The following is a 17,922-nucleotide window of genomic DNA, read 5'->3' as shown; positions in this document are numbered from 1 at the left end:
TTATTTTTTGCACTCATTTGCTCCAATGAAATGTATTTAAATCAATGATGATGTAACTAATGATCATGAACACTGAAGAAGCCAAAGTGCCAAAACGCTTTTTTTTTTTTTTTTCTGGCCGATCTGTGGTTTAATAAATCTATTCTGTTTGGATGAACTACACTTTCTGGAAATGCGTGATGGGTTTTCTTGGAGTTTGCTCATACCGTGAAACAGCCTTCAAGTGTCTGCATCTACCACGCAAAGGAGAGCGGCAACTTTGGCGGGACTGTGTAAAACATATATAAATATAAATATATATCTAGCTTGGCACGGAGAGCACTGTGCTGATCCTATGCTGAAAGAATTTGTTAGATAAACAGACATTTGAGGTGAGCAAATCTAGAGTGTCACTCTCATTAGAGCTCTTCAGATGGGTTTAGCTTTGTCCAGATACAAGGGAGCACCTAGTATAAACCAAAACAAGAGCCTTTCAGGGTTAGAGTGAGGCATAAATTAATCAAAATACAAGCAAGAACTCTGGGTAGTTCCCAAATTCAGGTGAGGGGCAGCTCCAATAAGGAGCACTCTACAACACCAGCGACACTCTAGATTTGCTCACCTCAAATGTCTGTTTATCTAGCAAAGTTTTTAAGCATAGGATCAGCATAGTGCTATCCACGCCGAGATAGAGACAAAGGCTCTCATTACAACCCTGGTGGTCGGTGTTAAAGTGGCGCTAATACCGCCAACAGGCCGGCTGTAAAAAAAATGGAATCATAACCATGGTGAAGACCACCAACATAGACAGCCACTTTAACACTCAGACCGCCACGGCGGTAGAAACAAACACCGTGGCGGTAGCCACCAACAGACAGGCGGAAGACAAAGTACCACCCACAGTATTTCAACATGCCTATCCACCACCTTTTCCGGGGCGGAACCAATGCTATCAAAAACACGGTGGAAACAGTACACAGAAGGGAAAACACTCACCTCTCAACACCCAACGAAGAACCAGGACTCCATGGAGCCCGAAATACAGGTGTTACATATGCTGCTCTTCCTCCTGCTCTATCAGGAGCTGTAACGCCGCGCTCTGACGCGGCGTCTCTTTCTGTTCTCGTGGGTGGAACGCGCTACCGATATTCGGAGCGCCGTTCCCCGCGTTTTTTGACTATGCTTTCTGGGAAGCATATATATCGCTTCCGGACGCGCTACACTTACTTGTAGCCTTTTTTCTTCTTTTGTTGTTGGTGGTGGGTTTGTTGTTGGTCCTTTGTCTGTCTCTATCCATGTTGTGTCCATCTGGTCTTCTTTGTGTTTTTGTCCCAGCATGCTCTGTTTTTCTTTTATACTACTTCCTTTTTCCTATACTGGTCTATGGGCTTTTCCCAATCCAAGATGGTGTTACTTCCCTTTCCTGTGATGTCACTTCCCTTTTCTCAGTATATAAGTCAGTCAGTCTTGTTCCTCCTTGCGTTGCAAACACTTCCTTCTGGTTGTGCTGTTCGCTCCTGTTCTTTGTTCCTGCTTTTGCCTTGTGAGATTTTTCCCCGTTCCTTTTTTCCTACTTTTGCCTTGGGAGATTTTTACCTGTTCCTTTTTTCCTGCCTTTTACCCTGGATACTGCCTATTTTTTTCCTGTTGTCAAGTCCTGTTTTTTCTTGTTTTCCTTCAGGAGTTCCTGTTAGAGGTTTTTTCCCCAGTGTTGGGGTTTTCCCTCTGGGACTCCTTCTGGAGGTTACGGTCTGCTTTGGCGTAGCCTGTCAAGCGGCACCGTGGCTACTAGAAGGGGTCGCCCTAATCTGGGAGTATCCAGGACCTGTAGAAGACTTGGTGTATTCGCCAATCCGAAATCCAGAGGTGAGAAGTCCAGTGCAGTACGTGACAGGAGCAGGACACACGCCGTCGGCGACAACGGTGAGTACTGCACCTACAACACAGGGGAGGGAAAAGAGAGTGACACACACACACACGTAACACGCAACACCCCCACACCCACCCTCACCCTCACCCACAACACCATACACACAAATACATGCAGCGACATTACATATTCACCCCCCACCCCCTGGAAGAACGCAAGGACAAAAGGAAATGATTGTAAGCAGTGTAATCATGATAAATCTGATAATCAAAAATCAAAATTCATCAAATACAAATATGTACACCAACTACACAAGTGGGGATAGTGTACCAATCATTGTCTGTGGACCACTGGTCCCAAAATGCATGGGCGAAGCCCACACTAGATACCTGACTGGAAACGGAGAGAACACTGCTGGGGCATCAGACCGAAAATATACAGGCACCTCAGGGAGAGAGGGAGGGGGGCACCTCAGCCAGATGAACGCACAACGCCACTGCTGCTCGAGGGGGCTCCATGCCCATTGCTGTATCCTGGGGAGTGCAAAGCCCCAGTATCTCAAGTCTCTCCAGTGGGTGGTTTGCCCACTGCTTTATCCTGGGGAGTGCAAAGCCACAGTCTCTCAAATCTCTCCAGTGGGTGGGTTGCCCACTGCTTTATCCTGGGGAGTGCAAAGCCACGGTCTCTCAAGTGGATGTCATTCTCCACTGGTTCTGGAGGGGGCTTGGTGCCCAGAGTGCTTCATCCTGCCAAGGACTGAGGTAGTGGATGTATCTCTCCACTGGTTCTGGAGGGGGCTTTGTGCCCAGAGTGCTTCATCCTGCCAAGGACTGAGGTAGTGGATGTCATTCTCCACTGGTTCGGGAGGGGGCTTTGTTCCCAGAGTGCTACATCGTTTTCCCTCAGGTGGAGGATTTGCCCACAGTGAAAGGTGACTACTATGCCCTGGGACATATCCCCAACATCAATGGTGCCTCTGATGATACACATGTGGCATTTGTCCCCCCCCCGCAGGTATGAACATGTGTACAGAAACCAGAAAAGCTACCATTCGATGAATGTGCAGCTGGTGCGTTTGGCAGACCAGTACATCTTCCATGTGAATGCCAAGTATCCTGGCTCTGTGCATGACGCTTATATTTTGAGAAACAGCAGCATCCCTTATGTGATGGGGCAACTCCAGAGGCACAGTGTGTGGCTAATAGGTGAGCCCAAGGTCCCAACACAGTTGACATAGGTGTCTGGGTATGGGGTTTCCCCTAAGGGTTAGTGTGTGTCTAACAGTTGTCCCTCGACATTTGCAGGTGACTCTGGTTACCCCAACCTGTCATGGCTACTGACCCCAGGGAGGAATCCCAGGACATGGGCAGAGGAACGCTACAATGAGGCACATGGGCGAACTAGGAGGATAATCAAGCGCACCTTCGGCCTCCTGAAGGCCAGATTCTGGTGCCTCCATCTGACAGGTGGTTCCCTATACTACTCACCAAAGAAGGTGTGCCAGATAATCGTGGCCTGCTCTATGCTGCACAACCCGGCATTGCAACGCCAGGTGCCTTTTCTGCAGGAGGATGGGCCAGATGGTGGTCTTGTGGCAACTGTGGAGCCTATGGACAGTGAAGAAGAGGAGGCAGAAGAAGAGGATATCAACAACCGAAACAACATCATCATGCAATACTTCCAGTAAGACACAGGTTAGAGGATGTAATTGCATCCCACATCTCATAGTATTGTTGGAGCTAGCATGTCTGTCAGTGTATGTACCCTGACTTGTCACTTTGACTTTCCATTTCACAGATCTGGGTCCCACTTTGTGCCCTTTGCTATGTTTACTCCTGGCCTACAACTGTGCTACATTGGTTTGTGAACAATAAGCTATATTCCAAAGATATTGCAATTACACATTTGTGAAAGCACAGACTGACTCCAGATTGTTTTGTGATTGAAGTGTGTTTATTTCTGTGCAAATAAGTGGAGGGGGTTGTAAAATGGGCTGGGTTGATGGTGGAGGAATGTCCATGGCAGAGTCCAGTCTATTTGTTTCACAGTTACATTGACCAAAGGGGCATAGGAAGTGGAGCAATGGAAGTTTAAGGATGGACAGGGTGACATATTGGGACACAAGGGTGACATTCAGGGGGGTCTTGTTTCCTGGCGGGGGTCTTGGCAATGTTCTCTGTCTTGTTCCTGGGTCTCAGGGACCGTTTGCGGGGTGGTTCTCCATCTGCAGGAGGTGGAGTGGTGGCCGGTTGTTCCTGTGGCGGTGCCTCCTGTCCACTAGCGCCGGCGGAGGTGGAGGGCTGTTCATCATCCAGGCTAGTGTCAGGGGCCCGTTGGTGTGCCACTGTGTCCCTCCTGGTGTTGAGAAGGTCAGCCAGCACCCCTGCAATGGTGACCAGGGTGGTGTTGATGGACTTCAAATCCTCCCTGATCCCAGGCAGTGTTCCTCCTGCAGCCGCTAGGTCTCCTGAAACTTGGCCAGTACAGTGCCCATGGTCTCCTGGGAATGGTGGTAAGCTCCCATGATGTTGGAGAGTCCCTTGTGGAGAGTGGGTTCCCTGGGCCTGTCCTCCACCTGTCGCCCAGCAGTCCTCCCAGCTTACCAGTTACCCTGTGCCTCTGTCGCCTGAACCGTTTGCCCACTGACCCCAGGTCCCTGATCGTCCTGTGTTAGTGGGTTTGCCTGGGTTCCCTGTAGTGGTGGACACACTGCTGATTGAGTGTCCTGGGGACAGAGGGAGGGGCCCGCTGGGTGGGTGTTGTGCCGGTGTTTCCTGAGGAGGGAGGCTCTGTGGTGGGTTGGTATTGTGTAAGGGGAACCGACTGTCCAGAGGTCCCTGATGGGCCAGGCTGGTCATCTTGATCCAGGCGTGCGGAGCTGCTGTCATCACTGTGGGTCTCTTCTGTAGGGGGACTGGATATGTCTGGCACCTCCTGTCCGGTGACGTTGGGTATGGGTCCTGTTGGGGTGTAAATGCATAGTTATTGTATGTGTGTGTGCCATCTCGTGCAATGGGTGAGTGACCCTCTACTCCTGTGCTTGCATTATTGGCTTGGTCCTTGTGTGATTGGTGATTTTGGGGCATGAGTGCGTCTCTGTACTGGACATGCTTTGGTGATGGGTGTCCATGCTTTGGTGATGGGTGTCCATGCATTGGTGTTACATGCAGGGTTTGATTTTGGAATGTGTGGGTTGTGTTAGTGGGGTATCTGTGGGTTGTTGGGGTGATGGGTGTGAGGGTAAGGGTGGCGGTATGTGATGGCATACAGGTGGGGGATAAAGTAGTAAAGATTTGCCTTACCAGAGTCCAGGCCTCCCGCCACTTCTGCGAGGCCCTCAGAATGCAGTATTGCCAAGACTTGCTCCTCCCATGTTGTTAGTTGTGGGGGAGGAGGTGGGGGTCCACCACCAGTCCTCTGTACAGCAATCTGGTGCCTGGATACCACAGAACGTACCTTCCCCCGTAGGTCGTTCCACCTCTTCCTGATGTCATCCTGTGTTCTTGGATGCTGTCCTACTGCATTGACCATGTCGACAATTCTGCGCCATAGCTCCATCTTCCTTGCAATGGATGTCTGCTGCACCTGTGATCCGAATAGCTGTGGCTCTACCCGGACTATTTCCTCCACCATGACCCTTAGCTCCTCCTCAGAGAACCTGGGGTGTCTTTGAGGTGTCATGATGTGGTGTGGGTGATGTGTGAGGTAGTGTCTGTTGTGATGTGTGAGGGGATGTGTTGGTGTGTGTTCTTTGAGGTCCGTGGATGTTGTGTAGGTGATGGTGTTGTGTGTCTGTGGATGCTGGTGTTGTTTTAGGTAGTCTCTCTCTCTGGTCTTCTTTCAAACTTTTGGTAGTAAGGGTTTGTGGGTGATGTGGGTGTGTGCTTTATATTGGATTGGGTGTGTGGGTGGGGTGTGTGTATGTGTATCAGGTGTGTGTATTTCGATTTGTCCAATGTGGTTGTGTTTTGTAAGTGTGTGTGTATTTTGAGCGCAGCGGTTTGTAACCGCCAGTGGATTACTGCGGTTGAATGACCGCTGCGTTGATTTGTGGGTCATGATAGTGTGGGTGAATTCCTGTTGGTGTGACGGTGTCGGTTTTGGTATCTCCAGTTTATCACTGACCTTTGGTGTGGCAGACTTGTGTGATTGTATTGTGGCGGATTCCGAGCTGTGGGTCGTAATACCTGTAGTGGAATTCCGCGGCCGCATCGGTATGTTGGCAGTCTTCTGCACAGCGGAAAGTGGGATTTACCCCAGGGTTGTAATGAGGGCCAAAGTCTTTTGCCATGTATACAGCAAAATCTTTAAGCATAGGATTGACACAGTGTCATCCTAGCCGAGCTGTAAAATTACAAAAGCATTTACCACTCCAGGCACAGTATTACAGCTTTGGACTGGTCAAATACCTTCCAAGCCAACCTGGAATGTGTAAAGCAACCCCTGACACGTGTTTCACTCTCATTAGAGCTCTTCAGAGAGGTTTAGCTTTGTCCAGACACAAGGGAGCACCCAGTATATACTAAAACAAGACCCTTTCAGGGTTAGAGTGACGCATAAATTATGCAAAATACAAGCGAAAACTCTGGGTAGTTCCCAAATTTATGTGGAGAGCAGCTCCAATAAGGAGCACTCTACAACACCAGCAATACTCTAGATTTGCTCACCTCAAATGTCTGTTTATCTAGCAAAGTTTTTAAGCATAGGATCATTATAGTGCTATCCACGCCGAGCTAGATAGAGACCAAACCTTTAAGCATAGGATTGACACAGTGTCATCCTCGCCGAGCTGTAAAATGACAAAAGCCATTTACCACTCCAGGCACAGTATTACAGCCTTGGACTGGTCAAATACAATCCAAGCCAACCTGGAATGTGTAAAGCAACCCCCGACACGTGTTTTGCTCTCATTAGAGCCCTTCAGGGGTGTCTTATATGTAGGAAAATTTGAGTTTTAGGCTTGGCAAGTACATTTAAATACCAAGTCGAATTGGCGGTGAAACTGCACACACAGGCCTTGCACTGGCAGTCCTGAGACAAGGTTAAGAAGCTACTTAAGTGGGTGGCACAATCAGTGCTGCAGGCCCACTAATAGCATTTAATATTTAGGCCCTGGGCACATGTAGTGCAATTTACTAGGGACATATAAGTAAATTAAATAATCCAGTTGAGTATGATCCAATGTTATCATGTTTAAAGGGAGAGAGCATATGCACTTTAGCACTGGTTAGCAGTAGTAAATTGCGCAGAGTCTTAAAACCAGCAAAAACAGTATCTACAAAGTGGAGGGAGGCAGGCACAAAGTTAGGGGTGACCAGCCTAAGGCTGTCAGGTCTAATATATATATATATATATATATATATAGGATGGTATTTCAGTGGCACTTAAACTCAATGTGAGCTGTTTTGAAAATACTATTACTACCCATTATATATATATATATATATATATATATATATATATATATATATATATAATATCTTTATCTATCTATCTATGTACATCAATCAATCTATATATATATATATATATATATATATGTATATATATATATATATATATATATATGACCTACTGGCAGTCGCAGCTCCCTGCTTTTGGGAGGAATGCCAGCTTCCGCAGGAGACAGGAGACAGATTGGAGCGTGGGGCCCTTCAGGCTCCCCTGCATTCCCTGAGATGTGGGGAAAAAAATATATATATATTTGCAAGGTGCAGTTCCACCTTGAAATATTATCTGATGAAGACGCTTGAGGAACAATAACATTATCAAAGTTACAGACACAGCAGGTCACTGGAGATTTTACCACAACGTCTTGTACGTGGCTGTTGTGTAGGAGATGCACTATACATATACCAAACAAGGTAGCAATTCCTAGTTATCTAGTTTAAAGTACTCCAGTTGGGCAGACATTCTGCACAAAATGGTGGCTTGTTCTTGGATGACTATGCAGGGCAGAATTCCCTCTTGCATGATACTCAATTGACAGAAATCAAATCTCATTGAGAATCTCTTACAGTATTAAACAAAGCTGGTGCCCAAGTTCAAGGTCCACTTCTGTAAGGTACTAAGCATCCAAATTGCTTGCACATGGTCAAGGCAAAGCAAGTGTTTTTTCTCTGCATTTCCACCTTCAAAAGTTATTTGTAATCCTTGATGGAGGTGTTTGCATCCTTTCTTTTTTCAAGCGCAATATCTCATGTAGTGACTGTGATGAGTGGGTTCTTTCTTCTCAACTTCTGCTGAGACTCAACCCCTTTCACCATGCGCAATGAACGGTTGGGTGGTTATAGTGGGTTGGCTGAAAACCCATGCCCCACATGGTCAAAGGCCTTGCGTGGCAAAGGGTTAGGTGGTTATAAGGAATTGGCTGCAAGGCCTGGCTGCAGGCCAGACCCTGCAGCCCACCTCCTCCATGCACAGCCAAAGGCTGAGTTTGTCGGTGGTTGAATTAACAAGTAGTAAGTAAAATTACTTTACATTAAAAAAAAACATAGTAATTCACTGGAAAAAACAATGTATACAGGGATGTAATAGTTAGGAAATAGAATTTAGAAAACATAGAAATTCACTTACAAAAACAAACGTTAAAAGGATGTTATAGTTAGGCTTACATTTTAAATGTACAAAACCAAAGAAATTAGCTTACTATAGTTAGACTTATTTCAAGTACCTATTGAGCACTAAGGTAACTATAACTTTTACCCTCACCATGTACTGCTACCACAGATAGTACAGCACTCATGACATCTTTTATGACATCATTGATAATATCACTGTAAGATTTAGTATACATTTATTCATTAACCCCTTCACTGCCAGGCCTGCTCCCCCTCCGGAGCCATGCCTTTTTTGGTCATTTGGGGGCAGTTTGCGCTTTGGCCCTCATAACTTTTTGTCCACGTAAGCTACCCACACCAAATGTTTGTCCTTTTTTTCCAACATCCTAGGAATTCTAGAGGTACCCAGAGTTTGTGGGGCCCCCTGGAGGAGACCAAGAAATTAGCCAAAATACAGCAAACATTTTTTTTTTTTGTGGGAAAAAAGTGCTGCAGAAGAAAGCTTGTGTTTTTTCCCCTAACAATGGCATCAACAATTGGCTTGTGGTGCTAAAGTCACCATCTTCCCAGCTTTCAGGAACAGGCAAACTTGAATCAGAAAGACCCACTTTTCAACACAATTTTGGCATTTTACTGGGACATACCCATTTTTACTATTTTTTGTGCTTTCAACCTTCTTCCAGTTAGCAACAGAAATGGGTATGAAACCAATGCTGGATCCTGGACAGATAAACATTTCTGAAATGTAGACAAAATTCTAAATTCAGCAAGGGGTCATTTGTGTAGATTCTACAAGGATTCCTACAGACAATAACAGCAGAAATAAAAAATATTGAAATTGAGGAGAAGAAAAACTGCAGTTTCCCTCCATGTTTTATTCTGTAATTTTTTCCTGCAATGCCAGATTTTTAAAAGCAATATACCGTTACATCTGCTGGACTCTTCTGGTTGTGGGGATGTATAGTGCTTGTAAGTACATCGAGAACCCTAGGTACCCAGAGCCAATAAATGAGCTTCACCTTGTAATGGGTTTTCATTGTATACTGTGTATACAGCGAATTATTTGGTAAAATATAAAGAGTCAAAAATAGGTATCAAGAAAACCTTTGTATTTCCAAAATGGGCGCAAGATAATATATTGAGAAGGAGTGGTTATTTGAACATCTCTGAATTCTGGGGTCTCCATACTAGCATATGAATTACAGGGCATTTCTCAAACAGATGTCTTTTTTACACACTGACTTACATTTGGAAGGAAAAGATGTAGAGAAAGACAAGGGGCAATAACACATGTTCTGCCATTCTGTGTTCCCCAAAGTCTCCCGATAAAAATGGTACCTCACTTGTGTGGGTAGGCCTAATGCCCGCGACAAGAAACGCAACATGGACACATCACATTTTTACATTGAAATCTGACGTGTTTTTTGGAAAGTGTCTAGCTCTGGATTTTGGCCTCCTGCTCAGCCGGCACCTAGGGAATCCTACTAAACCTGTGCATTCTTCAAAACTAGACACCTAGGGAAATTTAGAAAGGGGTTACTTGTGGGGCTCTCACCAGGTTCTGTTACCCAGAATCCTTTGCAAACCTCAACATTTGGCAAAAAAACACATTTTCTTCTCTTTTCGGTGATAGAAAGTTCTGGAATCCCAGAGGAGCCACAAATTTCCTTCCACCCAGGATTCCCCCAAGTTTCCTGATAGAAATGGTACCTCACTTGTGCGGGTAGGCCTAGTCCACGCGACAGGAAATGCTCCAAAACACACCATGGACTCATCACATTTTCCTAAAAAAAACGGACTTGTTTTTTGCAAAGTGCCTAGCTGTGGATTTTGGCCTCTAGCTCAGCCGAAAACTATGGAAACCTACCAAACCTGTGCATTTTTTAAAACTAGACACAGTGGGAAATCCAGGATGGGGTGACCTGTGGGTTTTCACCAGGTTCTGTAACACAGAATCCTTGGCAAACCTCAAGATTTGACAAAAAACACTTTTTCCTCACATTTTGGTGACAGAAACTTCTGGAATCTGAGAGGAGCCACAAATTTCCTTCCACTCAGCATTCCTCCAAGTCTCCTGATAAAAATGGTACCTCACTTGTGTGGGTAGACCTAGTGCCCGCGACAGGAAATGCCCCAAAACACAACATGGGCACATCACATTTTCCCAAATAAAACTGACCTGTTTTTTGTAAAGTGCCTAGCTGTGGATTTTGGCCCCTAGCTCATCAGACACCTAGGAAGACCTAGAAAACCAGGACATTTCTGAAAACTAGACACCTAGGAGAACACAGAATGGGGTAACTTGTGGCACTCTCATCAGGTTCTGTTACCCAGAATCCTTAGCAAACCTCAAAATTTGGCAAAAAAAACACCACTTTTTCCTCACAGTTCGGTGCTGTAAAGTTCTGGAATCTGAGGGGGCCAAAAAACTTCCTTCTACTCAGCATTCCCCCACATCTCCCAATAAGAAAATGGTACCTCACTTGTGTGGTTGGGCCTCGTGCCGCGACAGGAAATGCCGCAAACCACTACGTGGATACTTCAAAATTATCAAATACGAAAATACCTGTTTTTACAGGGGGGCACCTGCATATTTGGTCCTGGGCTCAGCAGCCATCTAGGGAAACCTACCAAACCCAGATATTTCTGAAAACTAGACACGCCAGGGAGTCCAGGGCGGTGTGACTTGCGTGGATCCCCTAGTGTTTTCTTATCCAGAATCCTCAACAAACCTCAAATTTATCTAAATAATCGCATCTTTCCCTCATTTCTGTGGAACCGCTACGCAAAAGCTGGCCGACATGGAGACGTAATCCCCAGGGCAGCGCTGCTTGCATCACTGCCCTGCCAGATTAAGACCACCGGCACTGCCACGCCGTGGGCCAGCAAAAAAGTGATGGTGCCGGCGGTCAGACCATTCTTGTCACGATCATAATATGGATGTCGGATCGCCACCACGAGTCTGGCAACCCTAGGACCGCCAGACTCGTAATGAGGGCCTCTGTGTCCAGTAGCCTTTAGACACAGCTAGAGTGGCTGTATCATTGGCAGATGATTGCTCTAAGTGCACCTTCTCTGCTGGTCACGGCTGAAGACTTTTCAAAACAGGCACTTCAGCTACCAGTTGGGGACAAGCTGTGACCAAAGGCCACATCCTGTTAAGGAGAGTGCTAGGAACTGCCGAAGTCTGTGATCTGTGGATTTTGGGGGCAGGAATGAGGGGTGGACCATGTATCAGTGCCGCTTATGCAGGGCTGCAGATAATACCCAATGTGCACTATGCTCATTGATTTCCTGTTCCCAACACGTACTTCTGGCTACCGTACAACCAAATTCCAAACAATTTTTAAAGTATATTATTACAGAAAAACTGAAACCATTTGTTATTAGAAGTTATTATTGTCTATTGAAATATAAAACATACAAGAAGAAACTTTTGTTGACACAATGATGATGCCAACAGATGCATTGGCCATTAGCTCACATACGTTATCACAGATGACACCAGCAGTGTAATCTCTGTGAAGACATTTCTTCATTGGATTTGCACCCATTTGTCTCTACATAAGATCTACAGATAACTTTAGACTATAGATGATACTGCAGGTCATTGAACAGTGACATAATATGTTATTCCTATCACAAATGTTATGATGCTATCAATTGTGATATTGTTGACAATATTGTAACGTGTGAAGTCATATTTGGCGCCATCAGTGAGTATGAGCACTGTATGGGACTGGTGTTTTGATTAGATAATGTACAGTAGCCGGGGAATTATTGTTGGCTTTGGATAACACCAGAACAACTTTCTTAAACACATGTTTTTGGGGAGATGTATATGATTTTGAGTGTTAATTAGCAACTGATCTTAGTAGACAAACTTAATTTGCCTTAACAGAGACCTTTATGTTTTCTATAATACATGGAATTCTGCAATACCTGTATAAAAACCTATCTCTAATTTCTTTAAAATAAGCGACTAGCAATGCTCCTAGACACCTATTATGAAGAAATGACTTACCCACTCAACTCTAATAACTTATTACAGTACCTTATAACTGTTGGGTTCTCACATCAAAATTACTGCTGCCTCTGGGAAAGTGTTTAAACAATGAAAAAACATTGTTTTTCTTTCTTCTGCTCTGCTTTTCTAGCTGTGGAGTGACAAGCAAAAAGAAGATATGTAAGGCAAAATGTTTATTTTCTGCACCCTTTAGGTAATTATGGAAAAGGTTAGAATCTTTTTGCATGTTTCTACAAAATTAGAGCTATTATGCCTTTTTAAAGAACTGACTTGGTTTAAACTAATTCTAATACATTTTTGCAACAAATATCTTACAGCTTCTATCTAATTTTGCATTACAGATTCTCTTTTTATTTTTTATGTTTACAAACATGAAAGAGCTGTACACCAAGGATTTAAGTGGTTTCAGGGAAAGATGATGGTATGACCATGTATTACAAGGATTAAAGTACCTCCGCCCGTACATGATAAGGATATGGCAAGTCACCTCAGAGTTCAATAACATTATAAAGAGCCTTCGGCTTTGTTTCTCCATATGGACTTGCACATATCCTTGCAATGAGCAGCACGGGGTACTTTATAGCATTTATAATACTACTCTTGTATGTGGATTACCTTTGCCAAACCAGTAGCACTTTGCTTGTAAATAAACATGCATTTAAATCATCTTCACCATATTGGTATATGTAAAGTACCTTTGCCATATCTGTACCTTCTATATATAAAGCACCTCACCAAACCAGTACCTATACATAAGAGCACCGCTGCCATTCCAGCCACCCTCTGCCCCTGTATGTAAAGCACCAACAGCATGCCAGTATCCCCTAATCTAGCAATGCCAGTTCCTTCCTCCCAGCAAAATATATTCTGCTCTCTCACTTATCAATGCGTGACTCATAATCTCTGGGAACTATGCACTACTAGGAAAAGTTTACTACCCACTAATCCTCATGCATTAAGAGTACAAATAGAACTAAACAGACCTACACTTTTTATTTGGCTATGCCTGCATCAGAGGCCTGTATAAATTGCTGGTGTCTGCTGTACTTTCTCCTTTAGTTGGCCCAGACGATGGTAACTTCAAGCATCCTCGTCGGAAGACACAGGAGCTGCAGCAGCCTGTTCTCCCTTATCGTGGGTCTCTCCATCCGACCCCCTGCATTCCACATTTTCCTGTTCTCGAGTTTCCCCATCTTTGCCCCAGAGTTTAGAGTACACTGACTTTTGGTCCACATGCAAGTCATGTACAAAAAAAGAACATGTGGATTTGTCTTCATATGTTTATTTTTCTTTGGGTGAATATAGATCATAGGAAATTATGCTGATTGTGGGTGTGAACAAAATGCGTTGTATAACATGATCCCAATGTGAATACCCCATAATAAAAAATAAACAAATAGGCACTAATTTTTTTTTTTTTTGCTAATCATTAAAAAAATGGATAATCAAGAACGTTATAATGTTGAAAATGTGGAATAAACACTTAGGTGGTCATTACAACCCTGGCGGACGGTGTTAAAGCTGCGGTAATACCGCAAACAGGGCCGCGGATAAAAAAAGGAAATTATGACCCTGGCGTAAACCGCCAACTAAGACAGCCACTTTAACACACCGCCCGCCACGGCGGTACAGACAAGCAGCGCAGCGGTCACCGCCAACAGACAGGCGGGAGACAATGTACCGCCCATAGTATCCCAACTCGCCAATCCGCCACCTTTTCCGGGGTGGATTCACCGTGTATAAAAACACGGCGGAAACAGCTATTGCAATGGGAAAACGCTCACCTGAACACATCCCACGAGGAGCGAGGACTCCATGGACCTGTAACTCCAAATACTCCCTGCCCTTGTGTTTCTGCTCCTCTACGACCAACAGCTACGTAGGCGCCGAAGACAATGGTGAGTACTGCACCTACGACACAGGGAGGGTGGAGGCCAAAGTTAGGGGGACACCCACGAAACACCCCCACCCTCGCATATTACAACATACACACCAATGCATTCACAAAAATCACAGTAACAACCCACAATCCCTCCGGAAGAATGAAAAGACAAAGCGAAATTCGGTCAAACATTGTAATGTGGCAATATACATGTCATACAAAAATATACAGATATATATGAAAATCAGTCAAAATTATATACAATACGAGAAGTAATGCAGATATGTACATAACAATGTCCGTGCACCAACAGTCCAAAAATGCATGGGCGAGGCCCACAAAGGATACCTGACCACAATCGGAGAGAACACTGCCGGGGCATCAGATAGAAATACTACAGGCATCTCAGGGGGAGGGGAAGGGGGCACTTCAGCCGGATGACTGCAAAGCCAGATCCACGACGGGGCTCCATGCCCATTGATGTATCCTGGGGAGTGCAAAGCCACAGTCTCTCAAGTCGCACAAGTGGGTGGCTTGCCCACTGTGCCATCCTGGGGAGTGCAAAGCCACAGTCTCTCAAGTCTCTAGAGTGGGTGGCTTGCCCACTGTGCCATCCTGGGGAGTGCAAAGCCACAGTCTCTCAAGTCTCTACAGTGGGTGGCTTGCCCACTGTGCCATCCTGGGGAATGCAAAGCCACAGTCTCTCAAGTCGCACAAGTGGGTGGCTTGCCCACTGTGCCATCCTGGGGAGTGCAAAGCCACAGTCTCTCAAGTAGATTCAGGTCTCCACTGGTACTGGGGGGGACTGGTGCCCAGACTGGATGAGTCTCCCCGTGAAAGTTCCTGTCCTGTCACTGTCCCAGGTGCACATGGGATAAGGATGCCTGATGTGGCGGTCCATTCATTCCTACCCGGTGCTTGCCCTGTTCAGCGGTGCTTTGCCATGGCGGTCTTTGCCCTGCTCAGCAGTGCTTTGACATGGCGGTTCAGGACTGTTCAGCGGTGCTTTGCCATGGCGGTCTTTGCCCTGTTCAACGGTGCTGTGACATGGCGGTTCAGGACTGTTCAGCGGTGCTTTGCCATGGCGGTCTTTGCCCTGGCGGTCTTTGCCCTGTTCAGCGGTGCTTTGACATGGCGGTTCTGGACTGTTCAGCGGTGCTTTGCCATGGCGGTCTTTGCCCTGTTCAGCGGTGCTTTGACATGGCAGTTCTGGTACGGACATTGGTGTGTGGCATGACGTTCCCTACACTGGGCATTGGTGTGTGGCATGACGTTCTCTACACTGGGCATTGGTGTGTGGCATGACGTTCTGTCATTGCCCAGCGCAGCTGTGGCAGCCGGGGCCCTCCAGGGCACTGACTCCGGCGGTGGCGGTGGTCTCCTGACCAGTGACGATACTTGTGACCTCCTGGGCTGTGACTCCGGCGGTGGTCTACTGACCAGTGACGATACTGGGGCCCTCCTGGGCTGTGTCTCCGGCGGTGGTTTCCTGACCAGTGACGATACTTGGGCCCTCCTGGGCTGTGACTCCGGCGGTGGTCTTCTGACCAGTGACGATACTTGGGTCCTCCTGGGCACTGACTCCGGCGGTGGTCTCCTGACCAGTGCTGACGGTGCTGGCGGTTGTGTCTCGATCGCCGGAAATGATGGCGCACTTCTCTGCCGTGACACTCACAACAGGCTGGGCAGACTTCCTCTGGCCTTTCCCCACCTTTGGTGGAGTCACAGCTGACTCTCCAATCCCCTTGGAACCTATGTGAGTTGTGTTCCCACCAGGAGTCTTCACACAGTCCCGTCGTCCACTCTACAATTTTAGAGCCTTTACAGGGGGTGGGCTGCCAGTGCCTTGACTCCGGGTCACACTGCCTGCCCTGGTGGCCGGTGCACTCCACAAACCTTGAACACACACCACTGGTATTGGAGGCTTTTTGGCTGAGGCGCTACGATGGGACTGATGAATTGGAGGGGGGGTGGGGGCAAAAAGGTCAACTTTACAGAGGGACAGTTTCTGACGAACACTGGGATGGGTAGTTGGAGGGGGTCTGGGACTGGAGGAAGAGGAGGTGGTTGTAGGAGGTGTCACTTTAGCTGTTTTGGGTGCAGGTGCAGGTACTGGAGGCTGTCATGGGGTGGATGGATGTTGGGTGAGTGATTGCCGGCGTTTGTGTACTTTGGGAGGGGGTGCCACAGACACACTGGGAGAGGACACAGGGCACGTGTAAATGGCAGTGGAGGTGGTGAGTGCAGGTGAGCGGCTTGTGGTGCTGGGTCTCCTTGTGCGATTCATGGTGCCTGTAGATGTGGTGCATGCAGGTGTGTGTGTAGACGAGACTGGGAGGGAGGAGGGAGAAGAGGAGGAGGGGGACACAGTGGAGGCAGTGGATGTTGCTGTGTCTGTACGTGGGTGAGGCTTGCGTGAGTGCCTGTGGTGTGTGTGGTGCCTATGTTTGCTTGAGCTACTTATGTGTGCTGACTTGTGTGCATGCTGGTCTGTAGGTGTGCTTGGGATGGGCTGGGGTACAGGAGATTGGGTCTGGGTGGAGGAAGTTGGAGGGGGAGGCTAGACACAGGGACAATGGCTGCCATCAGTGCTGAGGCCAGAGATTGCAGGGTTCGCTGAAGGACAGCCTGACCAGAATGAATGCCCTCCAGGAATGCATTACCGTGTTGCAACTCTCGTTCTACACCCTGGATGGCATTCACAATGGTAGACTGCCCAACAGTGAGTGACCTGAGGAGGTCAATGGCCTTCTCACTGAGGGCAACAGGGGTGACTGGGGTAGGGCCTGAGGTGCCTGGGGCGAAGGTGATGCCCACCCTCCTGGGTGAGCGGGCCCGGGGCGAACGCTGAGGGGCTGCTGGGAGGGCGGGGCTGGTAGGGGAGGTGGCGGCTGTACCTGTAGAGGTGGGGGCACAGATGGTGCCGCCACCACAAGGGAGCCCCCATCGACGAACGAGTCTGTGTCGCTGCTTGGTGATCCGGTGGCCGACGTGAAGCTCCCCTCGCCCTCCGTCCCACTGGTGCATTCAGAGTCCGTGGTGTGGCCCTCCATGGCCATGTGGGATGCAGCTCCCTCGTGCTCCGGTGCCACTGTACCTCCGCCTGATGATGCTGATGTACAAAAGGAAAGGGAGAGCACAAAAAGGGGGGGAGACAGAAGAAAGAGAGCTTTAGTGCATGGATTACCGCTACCTTTGGCGGACAAGACAGACACAGCAGCCCCCAGAATTATACCGTGCTCCTGCCCTCTGCACATGCAATTTCTGGGATATGGCCTACATGGCAATGGTGGACATCTGCGCACATGGATGCCACAGGGACAACTGTACCTCGACTTGGCACTCTGCTGAGGTGGGGTAGAGTGCCACATGGCCTACATTACAGAGGGTCTTTGCCTACCGAACTCACCCTGGCCTAGGGACACCCACAGCCCACCTCTCCCACCCAGACACCTCCACTGCACGCAAAGTCCGCAGAATGAGGTTGTACTCATCCCCTTGTGTCTGCTGTGATGCCCTCTAGTGCCCATCCAACTCCGGGTAGGCCACCACCAGGATCCGGAACATCAGGGGGGTCATGGTGAGACGGGCACCCTTCCCACGT

The sequence above is a fragment of the Pleurodeles waltl genome, chromosome 10 (genome assembly GCF_031143425.1).
Source record: "Pleurodeles waltl isolate 20211129_DDA chromosome 10, aPleWal1.hap1.20221129, whole genome shotgun sequence".
NCBI lineage: Eukaryota > Metazoa > Chordata > Amphibia > Caudata > Salamandridae > Pleurodeles > Pleurodeles waltl.
This window is presented reverse-complemented; position numbering follows the sequence as displayed.